This window comes from Pseudonaja textilis, chromosome Z, assembly GCF_049901715.1.
Source record: "Pseudonaja textilis isolate UNSWEBS1 chromosome Z, rPseTex1.2, whole genome shotgun sequence".
NCBI lineage: Eukaryota > Metazoa > Chordata > Lepidosauria > Squamata > Elapidae > Pseudonaja > Pseudonaja textilis.
In genome coordinates this window covers 130,421,718-130,432,997 of record NC_142008.1, presented here as the reverse complement: position 1 = coordinate 130,432,997, position 11,280 = coordinate 130,421,718, and the positions used below count along the sequence as shown (strand labels likewise).

Sequence of the window (11,280 nt, the reverse complement as noted above, 5' to 3'; positions counted from 1 at the left end):
CAGGCCCAGCACGTCCTCCGTTCACTCTGAAGCGGTAAGTGAGGATGACCCTGCAGAATACTCCGATGTGCATCGCCTCAAACCCGATGAGACAGCCGCAGGTAGGAGCGAGGCCAAGAAACAACAGTGGCCCAAAACAAACTCTTTTATGCCTGACCTGTGGAGGTTCCCATTCCCGGGCATCATGCAGGTTCAGAAACGCCACCTGCCACAACTGCCACAAGAAAGGTCACCTCGCAAGAGTCTGCCAGGCAGCGCGCACCTCTCCACAAAGATCTCCTTCCTCTCCTGTTCCCCGAAGGCAAGTAGAAAACTGCCATACTTGCTACCAAGCCAACCACACACTTTACACCCCAATAAAATTACACTTTCTGTCTTACTAGAAGGTAATCCCTGCCGCATGGAGGTAGACACGGGTCAGCGCTCTCAATCATATCTTGGGACACGCTTAAGAAGATCCAGCCCAGACTGACAAAGAACCAGCTTCAAAGTGCCATCTCACCTTGAAAGACTACCAAGGAAAGAACATCCCGTCCTCGGAAAGGCAAGTTTCTCGTGAAATTCCAAACCTTTAAAGGCCATTTGCCTTTAGTGGTTGTTAATGGTGTGCCCTCCCTAGTCTTTTGGGGTTGGATTGGTTCCCCTCTCTCGGCCTTAGTATAAAAGGAGTCCATGCTGTCTCAACTTCTGATGTTGACTCCTTATTTACAGACTACTCTGACGTTTTTAGTAGTGAGTTAGGCTGCTATAAGGGCACTCCCATCTCCTTCTCAGTAGACCCACAGGCAGTCCCCGTTCGCTTAAAACCACGTAGAGTACCTTTAGCCATCCGCCCCAAATTGGACGCGGAACTAGACAAACTACTAAAACAAGGGGTGATAGAACCCACAGATTTCGCTAAGTGGGAGACCCCCATAGTCACCCCGCTAAAAAAGACAGTAATCTAAGAATTTGTGCTGACTACAAGACGTCAATCAACCGTTATCTACAGGTTAGCGCATATCCAGTCCCAGTCATTCAGCACCTGTTACACACATTCGAACCTGGCACCATTTTCGCCAAACTGGACATGTCACAGGCATACCAACAGTTCCCGTGGATAACCAAACAGCTGACTTACAGACCATAGTTACACACAGAGGGGCATTCAGATGTAGCGTCTCCAGTTTGGCGTAAGTGTAGCCCCAGGTATTTTCAATCACTGATGGAGCGAATCCTCCAAGGTCTCCCAGCGAGTGCCATATTTGATGACATCTTAGTCTCAGCCAGGGACAGACCCCAACTCATCCAGAGAGTCAGGGCAGTATTAGAGAAGTTCAGGCAGCATGGCCTCAAACTAAACGGAGAAGTGTACCATCGCCACTAAACAGGTGGACTTTCTAGGATACAGGCTGACACCTCAGGCATCCACCGGTGGAATCGAAAGTCAAGGCCATCCACAGGCACCCACGCCTACCAACAAAACCGAGTTACAAGCCTTCCTGGGGTTATTGAACTTCTACGCTTCATTTCTCCCACACAAGGCGTCAGTTGCTGAGCCATTGCACAGACTCTTAGACAAAAACACACCATGGCACTGGGGACCCAAAGAAAACCAAGCATTTGTGGCAGTCAAATCTCTACTCACCTCTGAGGCTGTCTTAATACAATTTGACCAACGCCTTCCATTGGTCCTAGCCAGCTGCAGACGCATCCCTTTTGGGATAGGAGCTGTCTTAAGTCACAGGCTCCCAATGGCTCTGAGGCACCAATTGCCTTCTTTTCAAGAACCCTCTCAGCGACTGAGCGTAATTACAGCCAGGTTGATAAGGAGGCCTTGGCTGCAGTAGCAGCAGTCAAAAAATTCCACCAATTTCTATTCGGGCACCAATTCGAACTTATTACTGATCACAAGCCGCTTTTAGGATTATTATCAGGGAAAAAGCAAACCCCACAGATATTGTAGCCCAGAATGACCAGATGGACCTTATTCCTGGCGGCTTACTCATACAAACTGGTATATCGTCCCGGAAAAATCTAAACCACGCTGATGCCCTCAGCCGCTGCCCTTGCCAGCCCAAGTCGAGGACCCAGCTCCTGTGCATGCCATTTTGATGTAAACGAACTCAAGCTGCCGGTGACTGCAGGCGACATCGCGTCACATTCCAAGAAGGACAGAACAATTGCCCAGGTTCTGGACTGGGTAGGGAGGGTGACCAGAAACTAACTATTCCAGTTGATTTGCCCCATTTAAAACTCGCCAGCTACAGCTCTCTAAGTTGCAGGGATGCCTATTGTGGGGGTACCAGAGTGGTCATACCAACCACCCCTTCGCATACCCGTCCTGAAGATGCTGCCACGAGGCCATCCAGGAATCGTGCGGATGAAGGCGTTGGCTCGAAGTTACGTCTGGTGGCCGGGATGGACGATCAGATCGCCAAGTGGGTAAGCTCGTGTCGACCCTGTCAGGAATCTAGGGCAGCCCGTAACCGCCACACCCACAAAGTGGGAAAGTGCCAATGCCCTGTGGTCACGGCTTCACATCGACCTGGCCGGGCCAATGCACCGGCAAGACCTTCTTGGTGGTCGTGGATGCATATTCAAAATGGATAGATGTGGCCTTACTTCCCACCACCCACCCAGGCAGTTGTTAAAGCCCTGACTCGCCTTTTGTAACTCACGGACTCCTGACACACTGGTCTCCGATAATGGCCCCCAGTTCACCTCGAACGAGTTTAGCAGGTATGTCACCAATCTGGGCATCAGACACGTCTTCACGGCCCCTTTCCACCCCGCCAGCAACGGGTTGGCTGAGCGGGCAGTCAGATCAGCCAAGGAGGCGTTAGCCAGGTTCGGCCAAGTGGATTGGCATTCTAAACTGTCTCATTTCCTCCTAAGCCAGCATACCACACCGTGCACAGTTACGAACAAATCCCGGCTGAGCTGCTGATGGGAGACGCCTGAGGACTACCTTAGATAGGCTGCACCCTCACTACTGTCCAGACACCCCTTTGGGGTCTGACAGTCTGGCCAGGAATTTCGCAGTTCAGGACCTAGTGTTTGCTAGGAACTACGCGGGGACCCACTGTGGGTGGCCGGGAAGGTCGTGGCTGTCACGGGTCCGAGATCTTATCGGGTCCAACTTGAAGACGGTCGTGTGTGGCGAAGGCACCTGGACCAGCTGCGGAGACGACGGAGCAGCCTGACCGGCCCAGACCCGTCCCCACCAGATGAGCCGCGGGCTCCACACCAAGGTCCAGCTGAGGATCCCCAGAGTGACCAACCTTCTCCAACGGAGCAGAGGAGCAGGCAGTAGACCGGGACTGCCAGCCGGGAGTGCCACCGTTTATCCCCAGCGAAGGCAGAGACTTTTCCCTGGCTCCAGTTCCTGCACTGAGCCCTGTTCGCCCCCCTACGTACCCTGACCAGGGGTCCGCGAACTTGTCTTCGCCAATGACTCTCCTGAGTTACGTCGCTCTGGTCGCCAACACAGACCACCGGCGTATCTCAAAGACTATATGTGTTCCCATCTAGGGGAAGGGTGTTATGTCTTGGGAACCGGTTGGGGTTCCAACCGGGTCCGCTCTTTAAGCAGGATCACCAACCGTTCCTATTGGCTGGCGCCGTTTGACAGCCAGCTATATAAAGCCGGCTGTCAAGCCAAGCCAGCCGTTGTTCGCACGCTAGTCTGCCCGTTGGCTGGCAGACGCGACAACCACCGTTCCTTTAATAAACATTGTTAACCGCATGCCCTGGTCTAGCCTCTCCTTTCCTTCAAACTACAACAATTGAATGAAAAGGGTGAACTTAAATCTATGCAAAAGTTAGAGGAACAAGGTATAAAGATGAATTGGTTTTCATAAGTGCAAATACATTCAAGGTATGACAAAGACTCTAAAACAGAAGGTTTTTATGATAAACTGACTGACTTAGATAAGATTTTGGCAGGTACTGATGAAAAGGTGATTAAAAAATTATATGGTTATTTACTGGAAATTAAATTAGAGGAAGAACAAGTCAAAGAAACTATGATTGCTTGGGGGTAGAATTTTGGATTTAGAGAAATGGCAAAAACTGTGGTCTCAAAATTATAAAATGACAATGTCAACAGCATATAAAGAAAATTTGTATAAGATGTTTTACAGGTGGCATTTTCCCCCTGACAAGAATAGCAAGAATGTTCAAGAACAAATCTGAAAAATATTGGAAATGTCATCAGATACCTGGCTCATATTACCATATGTGGTGGACTTATGCGGATGCCAAAAAATATTGGACTAAAATCTACACGTGGTTGGAAAAAATGACAAAAAAGCATATAGACTTGAAACCAGAGATATTTTTATTGGGAATTTTACCTGAAATATATAGTAAAGAACTGAAATACCTGATGTATTAACAGCGGCTAGGATTGTATTTGCCAAAAACTGGAAAAATGAGAAATGAGAAAATACCATTACAAGAGGAAATCATTAAGAAAATATTGGAATGTGCTGAAATGAGTAGATTGACATTTGAAATCAGAGAACGAGATGATAAACAATTTTATAAAATTTGGGATCTGTTCTATCAGTGGTTAGACAATAAAACATGGTAATGAAATATGTAGATTCTTAGAAAATAATAAATATATAAAAATGTACTCTTTTCTTATTATATCTACAAAATGATTGTAGGATAGATTTGAGATGATAATATGAACTTCATAAAACAAATTAAGTAAAATATGGATTATTTCGTAAAACATGAATGAATAAAAGTATAGTCAAATGATTGATTAACAATGATATTAATGCATTTAATATTTGACTGAAAATATGAGAATATATACAATGTAATTGTAATTGAAGACTACGAAATGGAAGCACAAAACAATTAGTAAACCAACCGACACACTGTATGTATATATATGGAAGATGGCTTGATGTTTTTATGTTTTGTTTGTCTATGTTTACCTTAAAAACCAATAAAAATTTTAAAAAAATCATATGCAATTGCTCTCTAGGTGGTAGATCTGTCTTGCACAGTACACCAATGGTTGTAACTTTTCTGATCCTTACTCTGCAAAATGCTGGTCCTATGGGACAAATATGACCTCCCTTTAACCTCATCTCTTGCTTTTTCCCCATCTGTGTTGTTTTACAGGTAATCCTCGACTTAACGGCCATAATGGAGCCTGTCCATTATGGTTGTTAGTCATTGTAGTTATAAAGCAGGTCTCCACATGACCAGACCCACTTTTACAACCTTTTTTTGCAGTGGTTGTCAAATGATTGTGGTGGTTGTTAAGTGAACACTGCAACTGTTCTTGCTGCTTGAGGAAGTTGCACAACATTCTCAGAGATTCTTCCCATCCTGCTTATAATCTTTATGAACTGTTGCCTTCTGGCAGAAGAAACAGAACAATTAAAACTCAGACCACACATTTTCTGAATAGTTTTTATCCCAGAGCTTTAATTGCACTTAACAATAAACTTAAGGATCACCATCAGTGAGCTGTTGGGCAGTATTACTTGGCCTGTTGTGTGGGTGCTTGTGTGTTTTTAGGAGGTGAGGAATTTTGGAGGGTGGGGAGGTGTTTGGGGATTGTCATATGTGTGTGTACATGTTGAGTCTGGTCTCTGGGTGTTACGTGAATTTCATTGTATGTATACTGTGTATATACATACAATGACAATAAAGAATTCAATTCAATTCAACTGTTAAACAAACCAACTGAAGTGAATGCTATTTTTTGGTCAAAAGCATAAAATGCAGTCACACAGTTGCAGGATGCTACAAATGCCCATAATGAGGGCTGATTGCTAAGCACCCAAAATATAGTCATGTGACCATGGGCAGGTCACCTGTTAGAACCCGGTTGTAAGTAGCTTTGGGAAAGGGGGGAATCTGTCATAAGTCAAGGACTTACCTATATTCTCCCTTCAATCATTATTTTCTTGCTCTGTGCTATCCGCTGCTGTTCCACATTCCACCCAATTCTCTGCCCTATTCTAACTCAGACAGGTAGTCCTTAATTTACAACCACAACTGAGCCCAAAATTTCTGTTGCTCAGTGAGGCAGTCGTTAACTGAGTTTTGCCCCATTTTTTTGACATTTTTGTCACAGTTATTAAGGAAGTCACTATAGTTGTTAAGTGAATCAGACATTAAGTGAATCCACCTCCTCTCATTGACTTTGCTTGTTGGAAGCCAACTGGGGAGGTTTCAGATAGTGATCACATGAACCTAGGAAGCTGCAACTGCCATAGATACATGCCAGTTGCCTTAAATTTGATCATGTGACCAAGGGGACGCTACAATGGTCTTAAGTGTGAAAATTGGTCATAAGTCACTTTTTTCCGGGCAGTTGTAACTTTGAATAATCACTAAATAAACGGTTGAAGTCATGGGCTACCAGTATACAGGCCCTTTTCCATGTAAAGTTTGATGTTATGATGGACCCTGAAAAAGCTACTTACAACCCCGATTCAAAGCTCCAGGTTCAGCAGGAAGAGAGTAATGAAAAAGAAAGCATGAAGGGTTCTTGGCCATAAAACGAAATTTTAAAAAAACCAATGAGTGAGAGATGACATCACACACTAAGAAGTGTTGAGCTTTAAACGAGAAGAGCTGCAAAAGGTTGAAAGAAGAGCTAAACACATCAACATCTAATGAAAACAATACTGTGAAAAGACAGACTGAGGTAATTGAAAGGTTCTTCCCTGAACTCTCTGCATCTCTTAGAAAGAGGTCGACCTCCATGTTTAGAAAACCCTGTTCTAAATGTTCCAATATCAAATTTCAATGCAAGGTCCTCAACTTACAATCACAACTGAGATCAGAAAGTCATGCCCAGTTTTATAATATTTTTCGCCATGGTTGTTAAACGAATCGCTGCAGTTATTAAGTGAATCGTACAATCATTAAGTGAATGCAGCTTCCCCCTTGATTTCACTTGTCAGAAGCAGGCTGGGGAAGGTTACATATGGCGATCACATGACTCCCCCCTCCCTCCCCCAGGATGCTGCAACCATCATAAATACATGCGGGTTGCTTAGCGCCCAAATTTTGATCGTGGGGCAGTGGGAAAGCTGCAACGGTTGTAAGTGCGAGGAGCAATTTTCAGTCACTTTTTTCAGTGCTGTTTTAACTTCGAACGATTGCTAAATGGATGGTTGTAGGTCAAGGACTATCTATCTATCCTGTAGTTCCCAAGTACGTGGGATGACGTAACTTTAACTTAGGATAGACATGAAGCGCTCTGTCTAACCCTCCGCTCGCTCCCTTCTAGATAAAATCCTGCAGATACGATTATTCCCAGAATCCCCCTCCATTGGTCATGCTGATGGAGCTGCTAGGTCCTGTAGCTTTGGAACAACTTCAACTTCCCATGCAATCCAATCAACCTTATGAATCCAAGCAATAGCAACAGCACTTAGACTTAGACTTATATACCGCTTCATGGTGCTTTATAGCCCTCTCTAAGCAGTTTACATATTGTCAAGTATATTGCCCCTGTGAAAAGGGAACTTCACGAGGACAGTGGTGTCACCCAAGCAGGAAAAGCCCAAAGGGAACATCAGGGCAGCCATAAAACAAACTTGCATAGGAAAAGGAATCAAATAAAAGGTATTAAAGAAGCCCCTTAGACAAAAGCCCAAATAATTAACAAAACTAGGGAAACAAGAAAAGAAAACCCTTACAAACACAAGACATGCCAAATCAGCAAAACAAACAGACAAAGACAAAAGGAGACAGACAGGAGATTGCCACTGTTCCGGACTAGCAGGCTCGAAAGCCTGCAACTATGATTGGCCCACGAATAGCGGATCCTGATTGGTCACCGCAGACTGATCCGATTGGCTAGAAAATGGGCTGCCGCGATTGGCCCAATCAAGAGCATCCTTTCCCCCAGAATGATGCGATGGTTGGAATTCCTAGCTGCCTACGACTATCAACTAAGATATCGCCCGGGGAAATCTATTCCTCACGCTGATGCCTTGAGCCGCTCGCCACTACCCGAGCCGCAAGAAGACCCAGCTCCCACGCTCCCAATACTACAAATCGAGACAATTCCCTCACCTCCACTAATGGCCTAGGACATCGCTTTTGAAACCAAAAGAGACTCATGTTTGGCACGAGTTCTTGGCTGGGTGGAGAGGGGATGGCCAGAATACGAGCCCAAGGAAACCTTTAAACCATTCAAAAACAGACAGACAGAACTTTTCTCACAAAGAAGGTGCATTTTATGGGGAGACTGAGTCGTCATACCAACTAAACTACAAAAAAAAGTCCTGCAAATGCTACACAATGGACACCCCGGCATCGTGCGTATGAAAGCACTGTCAAGAAGCTACGCCTGGTGGCCAGGTATGGACAAACAAATTGAAACCTGGGTCGCCTCCTGTAAGATGCCAGGAAAACCACTCAGCCCCACCAAAAGCTCCACCAGCAGAATGGGAAACACCCAGGGGTCCCTGGTCACGCATTCATATTGACTTTGCGGGACCCACTAGAGGCCACACTTTCTTAATAACTGTAGATGCGTATTCTAACTGGCTCGAGGTCAATAAAATGAAAACAACAACTACAGAGGCAGTCATCAAGAAATTGAACAGACTCTTTGCCACACACGGCCTACCCGATGTCTTGGTTTCTGACAATTTACTGCCTTAGCCTTTGAACAATACCTAGCTGAACGGGGCATCCGACACACACTCACATCGCCGGCTCATCCAGCGGTGAATGGTAGGGCTGAACGAATGGTTCAGTTCACAAAGAAAACCCTACAGAAAATGGAACAAGGTAACATCCACGATAAAGACACTAGAATGCTGCTTCTCCAACACATCACACCTAACAGCACGACTAACAAGAGCCCAGCTGAACTCCTGATGGCCAGGAAACTCAGATTGCCTCTAGACCACTTGCGCCCTAACTACACCCCGGAAAAGCCCCTGGGTTCCAGCAGCAAGCATTGCACCTTTAAGGTAGGAGACCTTGTATTTGCAAAAAAATTTTCTGGGGATTCCCTCTGGATTCCTGCTCAAATAACTCAAGTCACGGGTCCCCGCTCCTACCGTCTACTGACCACTGATGGCAGAACGTGGAAATGCCATATTGACCAGCTCCGCTCCAGACTGACCACAACTTCCATCCCTGACCCCAGCCTCAACACCAGGGGGGGGAGGGGAAGCCGTGAGCTCGGAAATAGAACCAACACCTGCTCATTCAGAACTAACCCTGAGATCACCACACCATAGCTTGCAATACTCACCAGCTGTAGTTGAACCTGGGCAGACGAACACTTCACCAAGAAGCAGCAGCCAAGCAGGTTCAGCAAGCCCGGGGAGCCATAGCAGTAGCAACGAAGCTGAGGACTCAATCACCCCGGGAGCATCAGAGGAGAGTCCCAACCATGGCACCGGTTCACTGTTCCAGCTAGATCCAGCAAACAGTCCATCTGAATCCGAATTTGAACATGGACAACTGGAATTGCATAAGTCGGGTAGACAGGTACGAAGACCTGCCTACCTGCGAGACTATATAACTCCACCCCTTAAACGGAACCGAGAGGGGAGGGGTGTTCCGGACTAGCAGGCTCGAAAGCCTGCAACTATGATTGGCCTGCGAATAGCGGTTCCTGATTGGTCACCACAGACTGATCCGATTGGCTAGTAAATGGGCTGCCGCAATTGGCCCAGCCAAAAGCGGCAAACTCAAATCGCCTTCATTGGCTGCCTAGCCGCAGCCAGCCCTATATAAGGGGCTGCTGCGGCTGGGATTCTTCGCTCAGATCCAAAGTCACTAATAAAGAGCTGTTGTTGTTATCTGAGTCTTGCCTCCGTTCTTGAACCATCCTCCCAGATCTAACAGCCACAAAACAAAAAAGAAACCATTAAGCTTAAAAGAGATTAGGACGAAACCAATAATACAATCAAACCACCCCGCAAAGTTTGCCTTCCGCACCCCGCGGAGTTTACCCTCCGGCTGGAATAAAGACAACCCCTGACAGGATTTAAAACATTAAGAAATACAAGCAAACACCCCCAACAATCTGAGTCAGCATTTTACTGAACTTGGAAGGATGAAAGGCTGAGTCAAGCCTGAGACTCAAACTGCCTTTCAGAATAAATTATTTTTATTTATTAAATTTGTTTGCTGTCCATCTCTCTGCGATTCTTTCCACCTTTTCTAAAAGTTTCACTTTAGCATATTGTGTGAATGCAGTATGTATTATCTCCCGGGGTTCGGGACCGTTCTCAACCTAAATGCCGATTAGTCCAGATGTTTCAGGGACAGCCAGATTTGGCTTTTGGGTCAGATCAAGATAAACCTGAACACTCGTTATTTTATTCTGTATGGGTGGTGTTTTCCCAGCAGGAAAGTCTCCTCCTAAATAGGATCGCACTTTGGGGCTTGCAATGCTTTAATGCCTTGAGTAAAGAAGCTCAAGCAGAATTTTGCACTTTCCCCCTTCAAATACAATGAAGACTTCACCCCCCATGACGTTAGAGCTCTTGGCGTCTATTGGCCGCCTCGTTCTTCTTTCGGGTTCTATTCTCCTCCACCCGCAGAATCACTTTCGGTTTCCATTTCTCTGGCAGGGAAGGTTGAAGTTATAAAATTGCGTGCAGACGTCTCATTGAGCTGATTGGGCGGAGAAGCGTCAGGGAGCCGCTTGGATCTTTTCGTGTTGAGAAGCGACGGAGCATCGCTGAATTAATAGCCTGAAAGTCGGGAGCTGCGTGCAGGTAATGACGGGGAGCAGCGTGCCAGGTTTTGGGTGGAGAGGTAAAGAGAAAAGGGGCTAGAACGGTTCAAGAAAGCAGGGCAGGATTTGAACCAGCTGATCTAATCCCATTTGCCCTGAACATTATTAGTTCCATCTCTGGATCGCGCGACCGAAATAGTTTGGAGCATCGCTTCGGGTAGAAACTTGGCACAGGTCTTTATAGGTTCTTTTCATTTCTAGAAGGTAATCACTTAAAAAAAGCAAATTAGAAAAAAAAACCTACAATAAATAGCTTTGCTATAGCGAGGCGAAGAGGATCTGCATATAAGTAATTTTTGTGCCTCCGTTTGAAATTTTGGCAGCGTAGGGATCCAAATTTGCTGGATTTGAAAAATGTAGTTTGAGAGAGAAGGGGATTGTTATGGATTGGATCTATTGCGATGGATCATACTCTGGCCTGCTGAATCACGCGTCTAATCGCGAATGAGTTGATTCAGGGCGGAGTATCTGTTTAGTTTTTAATCGATAAATGTCAGAGGGTTAATGGCTTTAAAAGTGCTTTGAAACACCAGCTTTGATTTGAG

The 11,280-nt window shown here is 45.7% G+C and overlaps 1 protein-coding gene across 3 annotated transcripts in view; it reads left to right on the top strand.

The window, feature by feature from the left end:
* Positions 1-10,570: 10,570 nt before the first annotated feature.
* The window catches only part of LOC113443491 (sacsin-like), a 39,625-nt gene continuing 38,915 nt past the window's right edge, over positions 10,571-11,280 (top strand). For 2 of the 3 annotated variants that reach the window (XM_026711748.2, XM_026711747.2), the window contains exon 1: positions 10,571-10,715. The gene's annotated coding sequence lies outside the window, so the exon portion shown is untranslated. Of the gene's footprint in view, positions 10,716-10,765; positions 10,940-11,280 lie in introns of those variants that run through there. The other variant, XM_087918012.1, reaches the window with a different exon arrangement.